This window comes from Saccoglossus kowalevskii, chromosome 4 (assembly GCF_978046115.1).
Source record: "Saccoglossus kowalevskii chromosome 4, keSacKowa6.1, whole genome shotgun sequence".
In the NCBI taxonomy this organism is placed as follows: domain Eukaryota; kingdom Metazoa; phylum Hemichordata; class Enteropneusta; family Harrimaniidae; genus Saccoglossus; species Saccoglossus kowalevskii.
Window position 1 is genome coordinate 9,552,372 of NC_140644.1, and position 24,826 is coordinate 9,577,197.

Here is a 24,826-nt window from a genome sequence, read left to right on the forward strand (position 1 = left end):
GTCCGGTACCTCGAGCAGACGATACGTGCTGGAGATACCCCAGAGAAGAGAAATTTCCCCCGTGATAACATCTACGCCACCCAAACAACTACCGTATCTCCCACCACCACGCACATGCGCGTAAACATTGCTAGAACAAAGGATTTCCGGCGATTTCATCTATTTCTTCTAAAAACTGACATTGCACCGATGTCAATTCTATTTTATTTGATGAGGGTTATCACCCAAGGCGCCATGGTGAAACTCTGCACGAAACACGCCAAAAAAGTAGTCACAGAACTCGTTTGATGTCGTAAAATTTATTATACGGACCACCCATCAATCATCAGTGAAAGTTCCCAATATCAGATCACATATGACAAATGTGATGACTCAATATAGAGATTACCCAACAGCAATCTTGAAACAAAATCCATTTCAGAAGGATTGCACACCACACGTGCATTATGCCATACTTATAAACGCAACATTGGAAAGGACACAATATGTCTGTTTTGTTATTTATATCATTTGCCATTTATTGCTCATACAACACAACAGTATATGCCTGATTGTATTACACCAAAACGTGCTGAGAGTTACTAAGCAAATGTGTAGATATTTAAAAAAAAACGCGATTGGCCATTTACAACTATGGCAGAAAAATCTATATCAGTACTTGGTTTGGAAGGCAGGACAGACTGTATTCGAATTTCTACTGCTGAGTAAATAAGTCAATTCAAATCACACCACTTAACATCAGACCCAGGGATATGGCTAAACATGTCTAAGTAACTCAACAATGAAGCAAAAGTTAAACTTTTGTAATGAACGTTGCATACAAATCATGCGAAGACACTCTGGAAATGTTGACGATGCGCGTGTATTGTTATATTGGGTGTCAACAGATTTTTCTACATGTCATCAATACTCTCAATCAGGAAACTCTCAATTGAAGGACAACTCATACACTGCAATGTCGATTTTACTTAGACTCCATAAAACTCAATGACATTTGCACTCTTTTCATAACTCCGATTATTATGCCGTGAGCAATAGAATTTTTCGATTCTGGTCACCCAGAAAATAATTAATTTACAACAAACATTTAATAACATCTAACTGTCTAGCTTTAGAGCGTCACACAGCTTTAGAGCGTTTTCGATTCGCATCGGCGTGGAACGCGTATAAATGCTCACAGCGTTGAACGCGCCGTAGCGACCCCGGCTACACGGCGTTTCAGTGGCAGTTTGCTGTACATTTTTGCTTCACATAAAAATACCCCAAACTTCAAAATAGAGTATCTTACTTAATATCCATTCTGGCACGTTCGCTGTCTATTTCGAATGGCTAAAGTACCTTCAAAACCTTGAAAACAGCAGCCCCGAAAACAACAGCCACCGGGGCATCACCAGTGCAGCGAACGACAATTTGTTATGCGCAGTATCGTTGCGCAGTAGTTTAAGTGACGCCATCCATGTGATATACCTATGTAATACCCACTTGGCGGGCAATATACTTTTACCCACTTTTATTTATTGTCATGTGACCGAGTCTCAACCAATCACAGCATGCGTAACAGCAGTGAGATGTGATAAATATTGTTATCGACTGGCACAAATTACTCAAAAAATTTTGTAGTAAACCATCAAAAATAACATAGTAGTAGCTGAGATAAAATAGTCCAGGATGTCGGATCATTACACATGTTACTACATTGTTAAACACATGGCAAACATATGTCCAGAGTCCAGGGGATGCCATCATGTACACGAAATAAAACTTGCAGGGATTGTGAAATAGAATACATTCGTTATATCCACGAACAGTGTATATTGAGCACATTGTTTGTGATTCCATTTCTGCTCATCCTGATCCAGTCACTGTGTATTTGCATTCATTACACACTATAATAAGCTTTCTTTTTGGAAGACCTTTAGTAAAGCGTAGTAAGGTGAGTACTTTACCTTGGTCCTGAGTTCGAATCTTCTGTTACACGTTTATATGTTCGTAATTCATATAGACTAACGTTTTACAAGTCATAGCAATTGTGTTATTGTAACGAATGCTGAATACGAATGTAATAGATCATGCAAGTACATCCAACCAGACCTAGAGTGTTCGTTAATGAATTACTGTAGAACATGTCTTTTTTCGTGAGCATGCCTTTTTTCGCGAATTTAGCGAGAGAACTGATTCGCTAATTCAAGATGTCGCTGAAGACTTTATCAAAAATGACAAGAGAGATTCGCTAAATCAACACTTCGCTATTGCGTCATTTTACCACAATTCGCTAAAATTGCATGCCGCTTTTTCTGACACTTGTAATTAGCCGGAATCATCAAAAATGTAATATTTTTTTTTTCACTAATGAGACGCAACAGTTTCTCGGTTAACAGTGGAAAGGCTCAGCACACTTTCTTGGAGTGAGCGCAACCAGACAATTGCTTTGCTTTTGTAAGTGCCCTTATCACACAGAGTTTTTAAAAATCACAATCACAATATGAACTATAATTTAAACACGCACAATTTAAAATTGTCATTTACTTAAATCGTCATTTACAATTTAAAATCGTCAACAAATTTAAACACGCACAATTTAAAATCGTCATTTACGTAAATCGCCATTTACAGTTTAAAATCGTCAACAAATTTACATGCACAATTTATAATCGTTATTTACTTAAATCGTCATCTACAGTTTAAAATCGTCAACAAATTTACATGCACAATTTATAATCGTCATTTACGTAAATCGTCATTTACAACTAACAGCGTCCGGATTACTTTCGGAAATTCCGTCGCTCTTCGGAAAGTTTTAATTTTCACAACTTTTGAATATTAATTCATACTTTTAGGTTAGTGAGGAGGTTATAATAATTTTTCATTTCACTTTAACTCTGTTTTTTCACCCCTCAGACCCCTTTAAAAAGTCACTTCTGGCCATTGTAATGGCCACTATTTTTTTAATGGCCAGAATATCAACCAGAACTTTTTTAATCGTCAAAATATTGACCAGTAATTTCCAACTGGTAGTTATAATGAGCACTATTTTTACACTGGTCAGAATAATAGTTTTTTTTTATTTAATGATGGAGTGGGTAACAATCTATTTTTTTAATGGGTATTATAATGATCATTTTATTTTTCATTACATGATTAAAATGGTCATTTTTTTTTTCATGACACAGATATACCCAGTAATGGCACATAGGGATTGACAGCTCTCCTCTTTTACCTCCCTCGCTTCAGTTTGCTTCAATTTTAAGCCAGTAAAATTGTAGGTAAACGTAAAATACAAGATTTTGAAAAATTTGAAATATGGAATTATATATCTTGAAATAATATGAAGTTTTGGGTTAATTTGTTTTTGAAATCACAACAGATCATGTACTTGATACTGTTGACTTAATAATATACATTGTATAGTGTAATGCAATAGGTTATTAAACATATAAGATGACCTGTTTCAAAATACGGTATAGACCCTTATCACGGGCGCCAACGAAGTTTGTGCAAACATGAGCCCAGGCTAATCACCCAAAATACCATTGTACTTGATGTCCATTCGAAAATTTGACTATTATATTCATAACTATTCTTATTCATAACTATACTAAACTTGACAATCATTACAAGCACATTCTGTGACATTATTCTTGAGATAAAAATGGACTGACTGAATGAGACTCTGTACTACTTCCTGTTCTTATAAAGGCAATGGCTATCATTATAATACCTTGAACAAACAAGCAAGAGATTCACTACTGAACATTCGAACAGTGTGCAACCCCCAAAATACTCAGCAACTGACTTTCCACCAAAAAAAGTCACATAAACAGCTGGTTAATCCAAAAAGTCACAGGGAGTTACTCCAAAAAGTCACATAAACAGCGAGTTATTAATCGAAAAAAGAGGCTGTCTTTATGAGTGGGGTTAAGCTCAAACACAAACAAAATTCCCATTTTTATAATGACAAAAAACTAAAGCTCAGTCTTCAAATACACCCAAACTACAACATTTTACATTGAAATACTTAATCAGTAACTTTTCATAATGTGTGTTATAAACTGTAGAAGTTTATGTGGAAGACCGGGTCGATGGAAGGTGATTTTAAAGTGGCTTAGACACAATCAACTAAAAAATACCCATGATGCTCTGCTTCATTTTTATATTCTGCTATTATGAATGGTTTAATGCGATATGAAAAATATCTGAAAATATTCCACGACTACTGCATGTGTACAAAACGGTGTTGGGTGGTTCAGTAAGTATAATGCTGGACAATAGTAATGTTCATGCTACATGAAGTACTGGCTAAGATTTAAGCTGATGTTTGCATTTTGACTAGACCATGCATTGGGAGGGCCAGTCCTTAGCACGGGCTAAGGGGTGCCATCAGTCGGTGATTTTGTTAAGCAACTGTTTACGAATGCAAAATTTCTGCTGCTGACATGTTTCGTTCAAATTTATGAAGCGACGTGCACTAAAAAGCGAGCAAAGACGGACCGATTTATTTGGATGCACAGAAACAGTATTATTAGTGCATGTCGTAGACAAATTGGAGTTGTTGTATGCTCTACTACAGCGACCCAATCAGTGTGGAAGCGTGTACGGAGTGATGACTGGTGGGTTTTGGGGTGTAATGTAAATTTGCACATGTGATGTTTTGATTCTGAGTGTACCAATCAACGTCACAAAAATTCCATTCTATCAACTATCAGCAAACTCGTATCGGAAGCACCACAATGGTTTAAAAAAAAACAATTGAAAAAACTGGTGATATTAATAAAAAAAAAAGCATTATAAATCAATAAAACATGGAAAAGGAATGAAAAAACAAATATTAAAGGAGAAAAATATATGGTGGTTGGTTTATTTTGGTTAACAGCGTAGTTATGGCACTGTACCATTGCTGTTTATTTGTTTGTTCATAATTGCTGCCTCCCTTGGGAAACAAGTTTGGGTGTTCTTAGCCAGTGCACAGACCCTCAACACTGTGGCCTGTGCTATAACTGTTGGGCCCTCCTGTGAGTGAACACAATTGCGTATAGCTGATATGCAAACATTTGGGATTAGCTTAAATCTTAGCCTGCACTTGGTCAAAGTCCCTCTAAGGACTGTGACTTGGTGTAGCCTGAAACCAGACTACTGTGGATCAGTGATGTTTTGTAATGGATTACCTCCCTGATGAGTACATTTAAATAACAATGGAAACTAGCATATCACTGGCAACAGATACAAGGATTTTGGCAAATTTTCACTGTTTTGTATAAAACTATTTTCACAACAACATTAATGTTTTACAATAAATTATACCAAACATATGTATAATTTAGTAGCAGTAAAACTTTTTAATTTTTTTTAATTAAGAATGCACCAATCTCACTAGGAATCTATTCAAATCTAACCCTTAGTGTGCTATTAATAATGGCTCATCAAAGGTATTGAATTACTGAACTGAAACACACATCTTTGTATAGTTTCCAAAACTAAAATATTATTTCATGCTCTGCCCCCTCTCATGTAACAGTTTGTTAAGAATACGTACATTATTTAAAATCATTTTAAAAATGCGACTGGAATGTCCAGGCCCAAACTTCTGCTGCTGCAACATCCGTCTATTCCTGCATGTACATGCAATTGTTTCTCTGAGATTCTGCATGCAGCCAGTTTATTTTTTGAACTGAATAACACATTTCTAGAAGTTTATTTTTACATTTCCAGATAACACTATCTATAATTTAACAATTTCAGGAATAGATTAGATTGCTTGCTATTCCATTAGAACATCTTACTTCCAAGTGTGATTTTTAACAAGCGTTTAGGTTTAGCTAACCAAAGGGAAACAAAAGCATAGTGACAGGAAGTCACCACAGCCGAAAGTATGACAAAGGCTTACGCTTCAAAAAATGACTGGAAAGTAAATAATTTATAACCAAAGACAGTCTATACATAAACAACTAAAGATCTGGGAGGTACAGCTTTGCAACGTAAAAAAGTCATATGGGGGAGGGAGGGGGTTAAAACATTGCTTCAAAACATCATCTTAATTATTCAGCTCAGTGTACAAACACATGAAGTACAGAAATTGAATAATTAATGAAAACATTAAACAAAACAAGTATATGTAAGCAATACTAAAAATATGCCATGTTTTGTTTTTGATGTAGTGCACAGCCATAGAGACTGTTTTAGTGGATAATAGTATTTTAGGTTTGCAATGTCATACTCCTCCAGATATTTATCAAGTTTTATTGAGAGGCGATTAGCTTAAGGAGGGGGCTGTGCAAAATTTTTTTTCTCCTCTTTGTTTTTGTGCTATTCTTTTTCTAGTGTAAAATATTTTTTTCTCCAAGATGTAGGAATGTCAATGTTTTTCCGATTATTGATCTCTGCAGGATTTTTTTAATATTATGGAAAGCAATGTACAGTGACTCTACACACTTGGAACTTTCAAAATCTGTGTGCAAGCGTAAAACTGATAAACATGTAAATGTTAAACCATTGCATCCATCAATACTGGTTAAACTTTTTTCTTCCCTTAACGTCCATAAATCCTGGTTCTTCAACTTCTTATGTCCCATATATCTAGTTTTTTTCCTTTTTATAAATTGTCATTATCTGCAAAAAAATAATTCAGTTTGCTATTAGCTTACAATGACCAGTTTTTAATTAATACACTTTGTAACCAATTTTGGAAACAAATGTTTGTGGTGTCTGTGTATGCTGGCATTCTTCTGTCCTCACAAATAGCAATGTCGATAAAATGACATCTTGTTATATGTTAATTTCTCCCCTATGCAACTCGGATATACTTCCAAAAAATGATACCCGGTACATTCTGATTGAAAAAATATATATATCGAAAAATGCATCTAGACAACAGAATAATATAAAATCAAATTGTTTCCTAACCGAATATATTAAGGGGTTGTGCCATATATACACACAGTTTGTCTTTTGAGAGACTAGGACAGTACATTGCTGTACTTGGGAACCTAATTTCTGAGAACAATATGGGGATTTAACTTCCTACAAGACAAGAGACAAAAGAATGTTATGTAACAATGCAGCTGCATGATTTTGTCTCTCAAAAATAGGAAGCTGTGTACATACAAAATTATTGAGTCCCTCCACAATGGGAATGCCACCATGAATGTACAACTTCATCGATCCCCTGGTACTTTCACAAAATAAATAATTGTATTATAATTATGATCCAATACAATACCATATTTGCTCTAAAATTACACTTGTGGATACTAAACCATGAAAATAATACTTATTTCGACCATTGAAGATCCCTGTAATTTACCTAAGCGCATGTGCTGCTAATAGAGTAATTATAGTAAGTGTAATATTGTTTCTATATTTTTTTTCAAAATCAAGAAAATGATATTAAAAATATAAAAACAGTTTAATTTGAAAAATGATATAATGGTATTCAGATGGTTATGATTTAAGCATAGACCTTAGAAAACAGGGACATGCAACTTCTGTCTGAGACAAAAGAAAATCCAGTATCCTATGTGCAATGTGGGTTATAACCTCCCTAGAAGATTTATACATCTAAAACAGTTTTTACTAGTATTCCCATTGGTCAGTGTATAATGAGTGCACTATGCTATATATCTGTTCTAAATATGATGAAAAATCCACTTGTTATAATGACACAAATTTTCACAGGTCATTGTTTACTTTTAGCCAGTTTTGTTTCCTTGCAGAGAAACTTGCCATTTTTGTTTCCCTTTCCTGATTTCATAGTGGAATAAAAACTTAATTTTTAATTTCACTCGCATCAATAGAATGGACTTGGCTATTTTGATCAAATTTAATTTTTCTGATTATATTCCAACCACAAAATTGTCTCATTTTGTGTAGCTACACCCTGGCAGCCATGTTTGGCTTATGAAACAGGAGAGGATGTAACAGTGGTGTTGACATAGATTTATTATCAGTTTCTCTTAGGTGTTAATTTGGTAGAGGATTATAACTAAGCTTACTTGAAAGGGATACCCATGGTAGCATGCCCCTGTTCCTGTTATATAGACTAAATATTTTTTTGTCCAAGTTGAGCCAGAGTACCCATGATCAATTTGATGGACCCAGAAACGCCCAGGACTTTTACTGACTTGTTTAATTTTCACCCATTTGCCCCCTGGATCCCCAATAGTAGTGTTCATGCTACACAATGTATGGGCTAAGATTTAAGCTAATCTCGTATGTTTGAGTTCATGCACAGAAGGAAACGATGGTTAGCACGGGGTAAGGAACGCCCAAACTTATTAAGAATAGGCAAAAGCTGCAAGAATTTTAACTATGATTGCTCAGTTAGAGTAACTAGGAAGGTTAGTTCTACAGCTATAAAACAATACCAAAGCAAATTCAGAAAGTGCAAATTGCAGAATAACAGGAAGTAGCACAGAGTCTCATCATCAGTTCATTTTTTTCTTGAGTAAATTTCTCTATAAGTGTTAACGTTGATTGTCATGCAGGAAATGGCACACCGAAATAAAAAGTTATGAATATAGTAGTAAATCTCCTAAATGAACATTGAATACAATGGGTTTTTTTAGCCGAGCTAAGCTCTCATGCATGTTTTGTTTTGCCTGTGCTAAGGCTCTGGACTGACCAGATTTACTCTGTACTTAGTATTTCTTAGCCTGTGTTCATGCAATTTTTTTCTAGCACAGGCTAAGGTATTGGACCTCTTAGCCTTTGCTAAAGAGCTCTGCGTGAATACTACTAATAAGTGTCTTCTGTTTATTCCTTCCTTAGGCGCATACATTTAGGTTCACCTCCCTTTTATATTGATCTCTACAACTCATTCAAATCAAATTAGGCTCAAAGATGGGCAAAAAATATTAGATTTAATTGAAATTTAGTTTAAATCCACGCTAAATTAAAAGTTATTTTGAGTATGGGAGTTTTTTTTTGTGCGCAAAGAAAATGAACTGTTGCACACTGTGGGCATGTATCATCTTATACTAGTTTACAGGAAAAAGGGATTCTGTATGGTATTTGACGTTATGGGCATAATATATATAGTTCATACATGGTTACTAAATTAGATTTCTCAATGTACAGTACACTATTGTTGGTATTGTCTGAAGAGAAAAAAAAACAATATACATAATCTTTGAAAATTAAAAAAAAAAACATTTTGCAGTCAGTTAAATTATAATAATAATTTGAACACATTGCCATGAATGGAAACAAATTTACGTTGATGTTTTTTGCAGATTTCAGGAGTTGGAAATAACCTTTGTTTATACTTTTCTTGTATTAACAAACATAGGAGCTAACCCTCATTAACACCTAGGTACTTGAGCTTGTTGTTTGACAATTATGAATGATAATGAAACAGTACTTACACAGTGAGCCATGACTGAACAAAAAATTGCACATTTATTGTTTCCAAAAAATAGGTATGATAGTACATAAAGCGAATGCCACAGTGTTTTTTAATTTATATAATTTTTGAAAAACAAAAACTAAAGCCCCAAAAGATTATCCTGCTACATAAACAGCAACAACAGTATCTAATATTGTATTGAAATCATTGTAAAATAATTACAAATTCATACCTTGATGTGCCAGTTGCAGTACTGCAATCATCCTATGATTCAACACCATCTAAATACTCTGCAGGTTATGTAGTCCACCAGCAGTCACTGGCATCAGCGTTACTATAAAATTTCACTGGGGATCGAGGCATTATTCGCGAAATTTCATTTAAGTGTACTTGCAAGCGCCAGTAAAACTTGGAAAAATAAATTCCCACACGTATATTGACTCACACGAGGTAGAAGGTTTTTTTCTGGGCCATTATATTAGTGACATGAACAAAAATACTGGTCATTTTATGTATGTAATGAAAAATAAAATGACCATTATACTGCCCATCAAAAAAAAAATGTCATCAACTCCATCATTTAAAAAGCAATTGTAATTATTCTGACCAGTATAAAAAACATGGGTCATTAAAACCACCATTTTAAATACACTGGTAAATATTTTGGCCACTTAAAAAAATCTGGTCAATATTCTGGCCATTAAGATAATAGTGGCCATTATAATGGCCAGAAGTGACTTTTTAAAGGGGTCTGAGGGGTGTTAAAAACAGAGTTAAAGTGAAATGAAAAATTATTATAACCTCCTCACTAACCTAAAAGCACAAATAAATATTCAAAAGTTTTGAAAATTAAAACTTTCCGAAACGCGACGGAATTTCCGAAAGTAATCCGGACGCTGTTAACTTAAAATCTTCAACAAATTTACATGCACAATTTATAATCGTCATTTACTTAAATCGTCATTTACAGTTTAAAATCGTCATCAAATTTACATGCACAATTTAAAATCGTCATTTACTGAAATCGTCATCTGCAGTTTAAAATCGTCAACAAATTTAAACACGCACAATTTAAAATCGTCATTTACTTAAATCGTCATTTACAACTTAAAATCGTCAACAAATTTAAACATGCACAATTTAAAATAGTCCTTTACCCAAATCGTCATTTACAATTTAAAATCGTCAACAAATTTATAGACGCAAAATGTATAATCGTCATTTACTTAAATTGTCAACAAATTTACACGCACAATTTAAAATCGTCAACAAATTTACACGGACAATTTAAAATCGTCAACAGTCAAATGATCTACGGAGGAATGCCATCATAAGAAAGTAACAAATATATTTTATTTAACAGAAGTAATTGAGTCGTACAATCTGCTCTTAACCATCGGTTGAATTATTGGTCAAATTCTACACCAGGAGCACTTCCCCGCATTTATGTTAAACATTTCACAGATTTGATGTAACGAAACAGTTTACAGTTCTTAATCCAGTTACATATAGGCAATATCTTTAAAATGAACAAGACCACAGTTTTTTCATGGTTGTATTGTTTTTATTGGGATATTTAAGTTAAGTTTACTGATAATTGTCGATGTAGGGTCAATTAAAGAAATGAGGAGTATTAAATGAGGATTTTGCCGAGTCGCTATTACACAAGACAGAATAGGAAGTCAGTATTTCACTGTACCAGGGAAAAAGGTCAATGTATTGGGGTGTTATCGGTGTTTACAGACATTGTTTGATCTCTCAAATCCTGCTATGTCTGAATACAGTCTTTATACGAATTTCGAAAAGTTGAAAACAAAAGTACAGTGCATTTACACTGCCAGGCTGACGTCTACGAAATACAATATACAACATAATTTGCATGTGACCTTTTTTGTACGTGGACAAGACAGACATGTTACCCATGAATACATAATTAAAACTAGCAGAGACCGTTCCTTGCTTTATGCAAGCCATGTTTAAATGTAGCATAATGCACTGTGTATAAGTTATGATTTTCAACTGACCATGGGTAGGATATATGTATACATGTACTAAATCAGTATCTTCCGACTATTATTATTTCTCTGGCTAAAAGGGAAACCAGTATAATGGACTTCCGTCTCAAATGTTTCGCCTGAGCGAGCATCAATGACATCAACCAAATTATTAATCCTGTGCGATGTAGCAATACTTTTCACTATTCGAGAAATAACGTGTCGTACTTACTTAATGAGTAATCAAAATCCAGAGACCCTGGACAAGTTCATACTAGTAGATAACCTCTGTATCTAAATCAAACGCAGAAAACATCATTCAATTTTAAACACACAGTGTACGTGTCGCGAAAAATTAACTTTTCTTTTTTCACGAAACTCCTATCTTAATTCGTTCTACACACCCTCGTATTATATTCGAATACCCTACCTCTGCGATGTATTTGTGTGTTATAGAGATCTGCGTGATTTTGTCAAGCACCTACCATCATCTTGGAAGATAGACACATCAATAATACTACATTTCATAGTTGCCACTATAATTTACTTTATCTCTCTCGCTCAAAAATAAAGGCGGGTCACTTTATCAGTTTGAAATATAATTGATTCAATGATTTAACGAGAAATAAATAACACGTGTATGGTCCTATGCCATCCTAATTGTGGAATATACGTAAATTCGACCTTGGGACACATTCGTAAGACTCACGACTTTATACGTGCACGGGCATGGGCATATAAAACGATCCGTGCCGTACACAACACGTCGTTCGAATTCAAGTATTGGGAGACGTTTAATACTGCACGCACGAATAATAATTTAACACTTACAAATATTTGATGGAGCTTTGAACAGCCTTGCCATATATATATACAGACTTCACGGTCAATATCTGGAGGATATGGGTGTTCCAGCATCCTGTGCCGGTCAGCGCAGATTACATTGTCGAAAAAGCCAAGCCAAAAATAAAAATGATGATGGGGAGATTTAAAAAAAGTTCTAAATGATTTGAACTGTGCTATTATTTCAAAAAATAACGCCTGTATTATGACTTCCTCTGCTGAGTAAACAGTCGGCTCCATGGCCCACAGCAAACAAACACACACTCTATCTGATGCGAGGGCTTGACTGGTTCCCGCCTCAAGTGTCATGGCGTACCAAGCCACAATAGGCCGGTAACTAGTAACGTTTCCGGCAGTCTGATTGATCCATCACATTCTCGTTGCTTGTACTATTTCCCTTGGTTACCTGACGTCAGCGCTTACGTTCGTGACCCTAGAGCAGGGGTTTCCTTTTACTCTAGAAAGTTGGGCGAATATAAAACTGTGTTTGTTTTGTTATAAATGTGCACAGAAACAGCTAGAAATGCCAGAAACATCACAAATGTGTATGTCTAAGCAGGCAGAATGTATGGGCATGGCGCAATGAAGACTTGTTTACATGTAGTAGTGTCTTATCAAGCTGCACTTACACCGATGATCCAGCTAAATATTTCTAAGTAGCTTCACCATGAAGCAAAAAATAAACTTGTGTACATAGTGGTGTATACAAATAGTACTGTGAAGGCACAATAGCAATGGCGACGACACATGTGTTTTTGCTATATATACTCGGCCAACGTTATTATGAATGTTTGTTTCACAACAAAATACATAATTCATGAAGTAATACAATCATATACCACAATTTAATTATGATTATGATGCCATGAGCGTCAGAATTATTCAATAACTTATACTTTCCAACTAATAATTAACATAACTCGATGAGCGAGCCGTGTAATGATTTTCCGTATCACAGTGCGGCTCAGTTTCTTTGGACAAACATATTTCTGTATAGTTCTACATCGTCACGCACCCGGAACTGGTTTCAGTCAGTTACATTATATTGCGTTGCCGAAGATGCCATTGTTAGCTCGTCTGTATTGATTTTAAAGGGCGGTAGTCGTCGCGCTACGCATGCGCGAGATATATGGGTGTCATATAATACAAAGATGGCGACATTGACTGTTGCGCAGATCAACGAGTACAAACTGAGACATTACCAAGCTTTAATTAGGTATTTTTTAGGTGGTTGGAATGTATCGAAGGAGTCACCGGCGGTGATTAGTGCAAGTCGCGCCCAGGTAAAACATCATACTTGTGATTTCCATTAGAAGAGCGCATTGGATTGTGGGAAAATAAATGTTTATTAACACAAATGTCGCACATGTGCAGCACGCCGACTGCCGCGCTTTAAAAAAATGTTGCCATTATGTTTTATTGGAATTTAAGGATAGAATTAATCTGCAATTATACGTTGACATTTTATATATTCCAAAATTAATGGATTCTTGGAAACTGTCCCCTCCCAATCCTCCCCAATTTCACAATGCATGATGGGATTTGTGTGTGTGTAAAATATGATCTTCTATCTATTACAAATTTTGTTGAATTTATGTTTGTAGATTTTATCGTAAATTTTGCTTATGATGATTGCATGACGTGAAAGTTTCAATTGCATGGTGGAATTTGTTTTGCTTCTAATTTAATGATGTTTGGTTTTACTTATTTCCAAATTATTCCGTGCCCTGTATTCTGGGAAAATTATATGTGCACATTGCATGCTGGGATTCATTGTGATTTCAGGTCAAAGTTAATTTGTTGTTGTTGAAGATACTGGCCATAGGTGATTGTATTTCAAATCAGTTCTTGTTCAATTTACGTGGTGACAGACATTTATGTGATATGTCTTTTTAAATCAGGTAGTGGCTCGGCCAATAAGTTTGATTTATTTGCCTATTTGTCACTCTATGGTTAATAATTATATATAAACTGACTTAATAACATTGAACTGCCCCATATCAAATTTGATGATTGCATTGCATGAAGGGACGTTTATAAATGCATGCTGTTTTTGTGTTCATTCACAAGCATTGGGAATATGGCAAATGCTGTATGCTGCCCTCTATGTTTTACCAGTGTCCATGCTGTGTTACTTTCGTTTTTGTCCTACGAGTAACGCCTATGAATTATAGAAAATGTGAGTCCGGCTGTTCAAATAGTTTTTCTCTGATAATCTATAATATGAGGGTTTCATTGCAATATCAAGATTTTGCTTTAATATTGCAAATTTTGTATGCTGCCCTCTATGTTTTACCAGTGTCCATGCTGTGTTACTTTCGTTTGTGTCCTACGAGTAACGCCTATGAATTATAGAAAATGTGAGTCCGGCTATTCAAATAGTTTTTCTCTGATAATCTATAATATGAGGGTTGCATTACAATATCAGGATTATGCTACTTTTATTACTTTTCACTTTAAGGAAGATTGGTACATTTTGAAAGATAAAGTGTGTATCAACCCATGACGGCCTATAGTTTCTTCCAATCAATGATTAGTTTTTGCTAGGAAAGTACCAACTTACACAAGTTTTCCAAGTAGAGCTTGCATGCATGCAGGCAAGTACTTGTAATTAGAGTTCAATATTTTTTTGTATGATTAAATACAGTGACTGCTTATCTTTGCCAACTATTCTCAATGTCAATTCAGAGATAATATCGCTGTTCCGTGTAATTGGATGTCACACGCAGCGTAATATTACCGTAATTGGTATAGTACAGGTGTGATGGTTCAAATACCAAAATGGCAACAGTAACAGAAAGACTTCCCTGGCGGCGATGATAAAATACGTACACGGAGCCAACAGATGAGGTTTCAACTGGTACTGGTATTATTATACTCTGCAAACATCAAGTACAATAACGCGGTAAAACCCCAAACCTCCAATAACTAGATAGTTAAACTCCAACACGATTCAACGAGATCTCCGATCTGATCTCAGTGCTGAACAACTCCCCTATATATACCCACACTGTCTATAAATAGACCATTGCATCAGCATACATAATGAGTCTGGAACTTACTACCAATTTCTAGAATGTTCCATTACCTTCTATTGCCTCCTACAGTGTTCTATTACCTATTCAACCAGTTTCTAAACAAAATCTAGAATATTCCACCCAGAAACAGTACGGTTCTAGAACATTCTCAGTGACACGGAAGTGGTACATATGTCGTATGCGACATGCCTCCTCTCTCAAGAATATTATAACATATAATATTACATGACTAGCAACGACGTCAATAATACGAATACGATAACAATTTCAATTAAAACAACAATACAACATATCAAATCGAACTGAATAAAGCTCTGAGTACATAAATTCGAAAATCACATACAGTAGAATATAATAAAATATGAAATATAATCATAAACGAAAAACATTCTACGATACTGTTCAAAAGTTCCTCAGTCCATCAATCCACTCAGGTAGTCCGCTACCACATTGTCCCGTCCAGGAATATCCTCAACACGATAATTATATCCTTGCAGAGTCATCGCCCATCTCATCACTCGGTCATTTGCAAACTTGGCTTTATCCAGGTAAGACAATGGTTTATGATCCGTCTGCAAAGTGAACTCCACACTGGCTAAATATAGGCGAAATTTATTCACGCCCCATACAATGGCTAAACATTCCCTTTCTACAGTTGAATATTTCTTTTCTGCATCGGATAACTTCTTACTTGCATACGCAACTGGATGAAGCTTCTCACCATGATTCTGCATAAGTACTGCTCCAATTCCTACCTGAGACGCGTCCGTCCGCAACACAAATGGTTTCTGTGGGTCTGGCAACTTCAAAATTGGTTTGCCCAATAAGTATTCCCGCAAAGTGTTATATGCTTTCTCCTGGGCCTCTCCCCATACAACTTTGTTGAGTTGTCCTTTCCTTAGTAGATCACTCAGGGGTGCTACAATAGTTGCGAATAAAGGGATGTGGTCTCTGTAGTAATTGACCAGCCCACAGAATGATCGGACACCTTTCTTGGTCGCTGGTTTTTGCGCTTCTCGAATTTTTTCCATGTTGTCGAGACTCACCCAATCGTGTCCAATTTCATGACCCAGGAATTCTACTGATATTGCACCCAGAACACACTTGGATGGTCTAGCTGTTATGTCCGCTGCCCTTAGTCTTCGTAACAACTCAGATAATACTTGAACATGCTCATCCCAGCAGCTTGAATAAACTAACAGGTCATCTATATAGCTTTCAACCCCCTCCATACCTGACAATAATTTCCTGATTCCCCGCACCAGAGTAGCTCCCGAATTCTTCATTCCAAATGGCATCCTTAAAAAATCATAAGTTCCATCGGGAGTAACAAATGCTGTCTTTGGTATATCTTCTTCAGCTACTGGTATCTGCCAATAACCCTTACTCAAATCAATTTTTGACAGGATCTTACTATTATGTAGCCTCTGAAATATGTCCCCTGTTGTTACCATTGGCTCAGGGTCGGTTACAGTGACCTTATTTAATTTCCTATAGTCTACACATATGCGATTCGATCCATCTTTCTTCTTTACAATCACCACCAGTGACGCATAGGGTGATATAGACTTCCTGATTACCCCCATTTTTAACATATCTTCAATATCTTGCCTAAGGATCGCCCTTATTGCATATGGTAGTGAGTATGGCTTAGATCGTATTGGTGTATCATTTGTCAGGTCAATCTTATGACTGATTATCTTGGTCTTTCCTGGCAAGTCAGTAAACACCTTATCATAAGTATTAACTAAACCCACCAGTTCTTTTCTCTGGTGTTCTGTCAAGTCTGTACCAATTTGAACATCTTTACCTGACTCCTTTGGTTTACAAGTTCCTAACTCTAGAAGATCATCTTCGTCTACAGCATTCTCTTCATCTGACTCGTTGCACCCCGCTGTAGCTGCGCGCACAGCATTCATCAAGTCTATGGCCGTATTTGGTGAGTAACTTGTCTCACTTCAATCTGGTTGAGGTGACGTCTCCCGCTCAACATACAACTTTAACATATTTACATGATACGTCTTCACTTTGTCACCTACCCTCACTCGATAATCGTTTTTGCCTATTACCTGCTCCACCACATAAAGACCCTTCCACTGCATCAATAGCTTGTTGTTGTCAGTTGGCAGCAAAATTAACACCTTATCTCCTTCCTTAAGCTTTCGCTTCTTCGTTTTACAATTATAGTAACACTTGTATCGGTTCTGTGCCTTTTGTAATTCCTCTCGAGCAATCTCTAAAGTCTGTTCTAACTGATCTCTCAACTCAAACACATACTGGTAAATATTAACTATCTCAGGAGTATCGCTTTCTTTGGTCCATAACTGTTTAAGGATCTTCATTGGGCCTCTAACCGTTCGACCATATAATAGCTCAAATTGGGAAAAACCAGTTGACTCCTGTGGTACCTCTCTATATGCGAAGAGTAAAGCACTAATATACCGATGCCATTGCCTTGGTTGTTCATGGCACAACCGCTTTAACATCTTCTTCAAAGTACCATTAAATTTTTCCACCAGTCCATTACAAATGGGGTGATAGGGCGTAGACATCAGTCTCTTAATGCTGAGCAATCTTGATACTTCTTGCATACATTCTGACACAAACTGAGTCCCCATGTCACTTAGCACTTCTTCTGGAACCCCCAATCGACTATAAAAGTCAATCAACCCCTCGGCTACAGTCTCCGTATCTATGTTTTTAAGTGGAACTGCCTCTGGATACCGTGTAGCATAGTCCACCATAGTTAAGATGTATCGATTACCCCCGTCACTGGCTGGCGTAATTGGTCCAACCAAATCTATATCCACACGCTTGAATGGCATATCAATTAAAGGCATCTTACCTAAAGGGGCCTTCACAACTGATCCCTTTGATACAGTCCTCTGGCACACATCACACGACCTACAAAAACTGGTAACATCTTCATGTAGCCCAGGCCAATAAAAGCTAGTCACAATCCGGTCTTCTGTCTTCTTTATCCCCATGTGTCCACCAAATATTGAATCATGGGCAATCTCCATAACACGAGTCCTCAACAGTTTCGGCACAACCACTTGACGTACCGTCTTGCCTCCTGGAACTGAACGATCCCGAAACACACGATATAGCAAACCTCCATATACCTGGAACTCGGTTGTATGGTGCCCTCTCACTTCTGGTTCTCTCTTATCATAATATTTCTTCAACGATGTGTCTGCTTGCTGCATCTCGATTAATTTGTCTTTTGTTACATGTGCTCCAATCTTTACATCACACACTTTGAGCGGCTTCACCTTACCAGATTCTGGTTGTTACTGCTCCACTCACATTCCACACTGGATCCGGGTCATCTGGTGGTCTTGTTCCGGGCACATTCCCAACAATTAACTCATAGATTGGGTCCTGCACACATAATGCTTCAACCATGCCTCTCAAATATGGTATCAATTTCCACCATGGCGACTGGAACCCTTCTTAAAGTACGATCAACCATCAATATATGACCCATCTTTTTTGTATACTGGTCATCTGGTACCAAGCTCTTCTTGACTATAATGCCATTACACCCAGTGTTTCTCAACATGGTCACAACTGTGTCACAAACCTTCCCTTGACCCACAGGCAAAGTCCTGTCCTCCACAACGCCACCCCGTTTCATACATGCACCATTCACAACCTTTAACTGCTCCCCCGATGCTAACAACAAATGATCCTTCTCAATCATTTTAGGCACATCACTGCTAATTTGAACAGCACAGCTAGCACTAATATTAGACTCCTCTTTAACCACTGCAGCTGCACCAGTAGTAGTGCTGGGTTTGACACTCTTTCTTTCTTGACCCCTGTGTTGTCCACTACGGCAGAACTTAGCCACATGTCCTATGTCAGCATACTGAGGGCACTGTTTACCTTTGTCATGGTTGACATCAGTAACGCGGGATGGACATTGTGCTGCTCGATGACCAACACCCTGACATACATAACACCGGATACTACTACCCTGTCCCACATCAGTATTTCTAATGGCAGTCTTATTATCGTTACGCTTCACCTGGTCCTTCGTGGATAACTGTCGACCATGTGCCACTAGGTACTGCTTTGCTATTACTGCCAACTCATCTAAATCTTTGGGTGCTCTTTCTTTAAGATAAACTGCAAGATCTCTTGTACAGGCACCAATAAACTGCTCCTTCACCATCAAGTCGGTAACACCATCATATGTTGCTGCAGTGCCTGACAACTTAACCTATTTAGCAAAATAATTCTTAAGCCGCACAATTAACTGGTCAGGACTCTTGGAACTTTCATGTTTAATTTCACGGAATCGCTTCCTGTACCCATCCTCTGTGAAATCGTATCTTGTCAATAGCGCCACCTTCACACGATCATAGTCAACAGCATCAGTGTCGGACATCCTGGAATATACTTCCATTGCTCTACCAGTCAACAGCGCACTCAATTTTGTGGCCCATCCATCTCTATGCCAACTCGCATTCGTTGCAAACCTCTCAAATCACAATAAATAACTATCAAGCTCATCCGTACCATCAACAAATGCAGGCAACTTTGGTGACTGTGCATCACTGACCACATTTCGTTGACCGCCAAAATCAGCCTGTTGGAACCCCGGCATAGCTGCTTGCAGCTCTAATCTCCTCAACTCAAATTCTCTTTCCTTTTCTCGCTGTTCTGCTTCCGCTTCCAGTCGTAACTTTTCCTTTCTTTCCTCAATCTCCATTTTTCTCACCTCTACCTCTATTTCCATTTTTGCCTTTCTCTCTTCCCTCGCCGCTTGTCTGTCAGCCCGCTGAGAACTCAATTGCTCAATTCCACCCAGACACAGTACGGTTCTAGAACATTCTCAGTGACACGGAAGTTGTACATAAGTCGTATGCGACATTGGAATATGTTAATTTGGTGATGACAGTTTGAAAATGTAGCTGTTATCTGCTATAACACTATTTGTTTACGTGAGTCAGCTGTCAATCAAGCTGCAGATACGTTGACCTACATATGTAATACATGATACAACTTAACTAATGTTCATATTCATCGTTAAAGCTATTTCCTGTCACAACATTTTAACTCAATAAATTTTGGCCTGATAAATAAAGTTTGCAATATGGGATTTCACCCATGACCTGACCGCGATGTGTGAATGACAAGTTGTTGTTTGGGAATTATTTGTGTTGTTAATCGGCTGTTTTGAGTTCAATGTGTCACGATATGTAATCTACAAAGCATGTTAATTATTAACATACGGCAACTGACTCTGTACACACAGGAAGTCCGCATTATGAGTAGTTAAGTAGGGACTATAGGGACGACCATGAGGGCGCTGTTCGTATGACGTCATCGCATCCAATTATGAACAGCGCCCTCATGGTCGTCCCTATAGTCCATACATTAGCATAAATAATGACGTCACAATGGGAATTCGTGCATAAATTAGCATAAATGAGGAGCAATGCCGTAAAGGGGATCATTTGAATGAGGATGACGTCACAATGGGATATTGTGAATACATTTGCATAATACGAGGTCGTGTCGAGGTCATCGTGAATACATTTGCATAAATTACCATCATTTTTTTAATTATTTTTTAATTATTTTTAATTATTTTTAATTATTTTTTAATTGGACAGGCGTGGACGAAAGATTTTTCAGAATGTTTCGTAGAGGGCGCTCACACACACACACACACACACACGTTAATAAATACACGTCATTTTGAAAACTAATGGAGTTTATTGCACAAAAGAAGTAAACAAGAATGAAATATTGACATGGAGTATATATTTATGACATGGTTGAGTATTTTTTTAACGTCACAAAAAAACATACGATGTGAGTAAGGAAAATAGTTGCGTAGTGTATAAATGTTTAGCGTGATTAAATATTTCTTTGTTAACACCTCGAAAAATACGTAGATACATGTAAATGTGCGGCGTGGTTAAATTTATTTTTAATGCCACAAAAAATACGAGTACATAAACGATTCGATTAAAACACAGAAACGAGAAAAGCCAATAATAGTAAACATTGATCAATAAAAAATAATTCATTCTATATATACATATGTTGTTTATTTTTACATTTCTTACTTCCTTTCAATGAGTCAAGCAGTCTGTACACTTTTTTTTTTATTCCATCACTATAATCAGAATCGCTCATCTGTCGTACAAGAAAGAGAGAGAAAGAGAGGATAATATTAAAAACCGATAGTTATATAAAGAAAGTATAAGTTATGTGTTGAAAATTTAATAGTATGAATTATCCCGTAAAACTGCGGTTATCAATCCGCTAAAATGCAAAGTATGCAAAATCGGTTGATCGACGTACAGTTTGTTTTTCAAAAAATGGCGGACTACGCTACTATGAGTTAAAATGTATAATTACCTGATCGTTTCACAGAATAACTTTTGACATACATAATCATCACACGGAATGAGTTTACGGTGTAATGTAGCGATTTTCGTTTTTCCCCCCGACGAAGAAAATATGTCCTCGCTTCTTGCCAAAGATTCAAAGGCGGTAGACCAAGTTTGACCTTCCGTGAAAAGTTCATCTCATGGACACTACGAGTCATACAGAACGTATTGGCAACACATGGCTTGAAAGTATTTGATGATTGTAGATCCACGTACGAGAAATCTTATAAATTCCATGACATGACTACCGTACGAGTCATAATAGTCTTCGTGGTAAGGGTATTTCAGACAGAAAGTGGCCCAACGCGTTCCACTCGCGAATATCAACGGTGTTTGATATAAGCGATGTGTATCATTCCGAAGCACACTTGTGAATGCCAGTCTGAACTCAATCACAAGATTAAATGTAAGGCGTGTCTAGTCCTAAGTGTTCCCAACGTGAAATAGACCTCCCACGTAGATGATAAACAACAGATGTTGGTATATTTATGTTATCTAAAACATGAACACTCACAAACAGCCTGAGGGATATCGAGTTTCAAGTTGAAAGCGTGAATTTCGACCTGCGTGTATGGGATACTGATAACATGACTCGACATTCTATTGACCCCGGCACTATCAGTCAATTCACTGACTTAAACCACAGTCACTCTACTAGGACGGTTAGGAAGCGCCGCGTCATTCTATTGTACCCACCCTTGTCTCCATAAACATTGAAACAAGAGAGGTGTTAACGAGTTAAGAAGTCATTAGCATTAAACAGGCGACGGAAAACACGCGATAAATCATGAGACAGTGCGAGAGTTGCGTCATTTTCCCCCACAAAGCATTGCAATACATGGCACTTTGACCTTTCAACGAAGAGCAGTCTCAAATGCGGAAATGAACATGCTTTGTATATACACGTTTTTCGCGAGAAAATCTTGCTGTCTTGTATGGCATTCTGAAATTATAAATAGTTAATAGAATACTATATTAGTGAATTTCCCCCAAAAGTCGCCCCTGTCTCGACTGAATCAAAACATGTTGAACGGGATTTGTATCAGTCGTCAAATAAAGCGAATGGAGGGATATGAAAGCACGACAATCAAAAATCTCTTTTGTCCAATTACCTCCTATGAAAACTATGCAATAAAGCAACACGGCGACCACCTCCATAGACGAAAACATGCAAAACTTCGCCATAAAGTGACTCTAAAAACACACAAAAAATACGAGAATGGACAAAGGAATATTGTAAAGGTTTGCAGACATCAATGTTTTTAGCGATAAAATTGTTTCTAAACTGAGTGAGGGGTTTATTTTACGGACCGAAAGACTGTTAGAGATCAAGACAAAGAGACTGTCAACAAAACACCGTTTTTCTCGAGTAAAGCATCTTCAAGATTGCAAAAGAATGCTCATCTGAAAAATACAATATCACTCCTAGTCACAGTTCAGTTGAGATTGTAGTTTGATGTAAAAATAAAGCACAATTTAAAAAAGTTCACGGTCTTCTCGAGGGTCTTCTCGAGCAACATCGAACGCAATAAATAATGGTGAAAAATAGTGCATTCCAATGACAAATACGTCATAGTTTTGAGACCAGCATAGGTTCTCAGAAGCTGCTCGTTCACACCTTTAACCAATAGAGCTTCCTAACCGTCCTAGTAGAGTGACTCCTAGTAGAGTGACTGTGCTTAAATTATTTTTATCAATTAGCCTTTGCTAAAATACTACCGTCATTTTCCACGTCATTAAAAAAACATGGCCCGCAGCGGAGGGATTTGAAATAAAACACGTTCAATCTCGTAATGACGCGTTCTCCGTGTCAATGTTACGATTATACTCGAAATTGACTATTTGGGGGATAAAAACTGGGTCAACTTGATTCAGTCAACATGAATCTGACCCAGGCAGTATGATGATTCCAGTCCGTCACCAATTCACTTGTCTGAAAAGGCACACCCCAAGGGTGTATGACGCCTTGTCTCAATTCAGGCCGAATCAAAGACTGTGCACGCCGTCGATCTATATCTGTGATCGATGTAGACGAGAAACATTCCACCACTCTGATCGTTTTTATATCATCGGTAATTCAGTGTACCGCTCGAATGTAATGCATCAATCAATAGTTTAGTTTTGAAGGTTTATTTTACAATAACTGGAAAACCGACCGAAATCGCGAAATTTTAGGATTCAATCTTTACTCAGTCAAACATCAAAACTAAGTATTCAGTTCATTCTCTCTTCACTAATAAAATAGCAGTACTCAGCAAACTATCATTCATCGTTTTTTTAAACATCATTTCGAGTATCCACGATTTCGAAATACTAGAAGAGGCAAGAACGAACGTTACATTTGAATGGTCAAATGACAAGGGGCTGACCCCGCTCGAACGTGCAACAGAATGTATTAAATACATTGACCCATTTGAAAAACAGAGTCAACCTCAAAACATTGAGAGCCATAGCCGATGCTTCAAACAACGAGTTTCTCTTCAAATGGTTCAAAACCAAATTAAATGAAGCACTATGATTCGTCACAAATTACGCTGACATCCTTAGCAGCCTGGCAAAAGAAATCACTCAACTAACCACACCACCAGATTCAAATTTCCACGATCAACGACAAAAAAGAAACATTATAGGCGATCTCCTGTTCGAGGTAACGGCCTTGGCTTGGCTACAAAGAGACAATTGTAGTTACTAGCTCGAGAAATTGACCCATATTTCTAAGACAAAATTAACCAAATTTTGAAATTATACATATTTTAATACCAAACTTGTTATTCTTACCAACAAACTACTGAATCACAGTACGTATAATAACGTATACCATTGACAAATTCAGACTCCGCTTATAAATTATACTCGATTATGTCTTTACCACTAATTTAAAATAAACAGATATATTGGAAAGAATGAGATGAAATTTTATTATTATCATTGTAGATTCAATAAGCAAACTGGAAGCGCGTCAAGAAATCGTAAATGTTTCATATTATAGAGATGGTGCGTAGTTTGTTCTTTGACGGTAAACACGTACGCATTTTCAATGGCGAACATCGACCAGTAATAATGGCATACACTTTGTATGCTAATTCATGTTTAATAAAATGCGCTAAGTTTTGATTATTCCCAAGATGTACAGAGAGCACTCGCTTATCCATTAGACAGATTCCACTATACAATTATAATATCCTGACCGCATTGTTTAAA

The 24,826-nt window shown here is 36.8% G+C and overlaps 1 protein-coding gene and 1 long non-coding RNA gene across 3 annotated transcripts in view; both read right to left on the bottom strand.

The window, feature by feature from the left end:
- Window positions 1-12,418, bottom strand: part of LOC100373920 (LON peptidase N-terminal domain and RING finger protein 2-like) — a 49,103-nt gene extending 36,685 nt beyond the window's left edge. Inside the window, exons 1-2 of one of the 2 annotated variants that reach the window (XM_085497726.1) lie at window positions 12,163-12,418; window positions 11,564-11,625 (exon numbers count right to left, since the gene is read on the bottom strand). The gene's annotated coding sequence lies outside the window, so the exon portion shown is untranslated. Of the gene's footprint in view, window positions 1-1,288; window positions 1,402-11,563; window positions 11,626-12,162 lie in introns of those variants that run through there. The other variant, XM_085497725.1, reaches the window with a different exon arrangement.
- Window positions 12,419-20,922: 8,504 nt separating this feature from the next.
- LOC146746603 (uncharacterized) lies at window positions 20,923-22,373 on the bottom strand. The gene is made up of 2 exons (XR_014929151.1): window positions 21,594-22,373; window positions 20,923-21,368 (listed from the first exon to the last, which is right to left on the bottom strand). It is a non-coding gene; the product is annotated as an uncharacterized LOC146746603 (long non-coding RNA).
- Window positions 22,374-24,826: the final 2,453 nt, after the last annotated feature.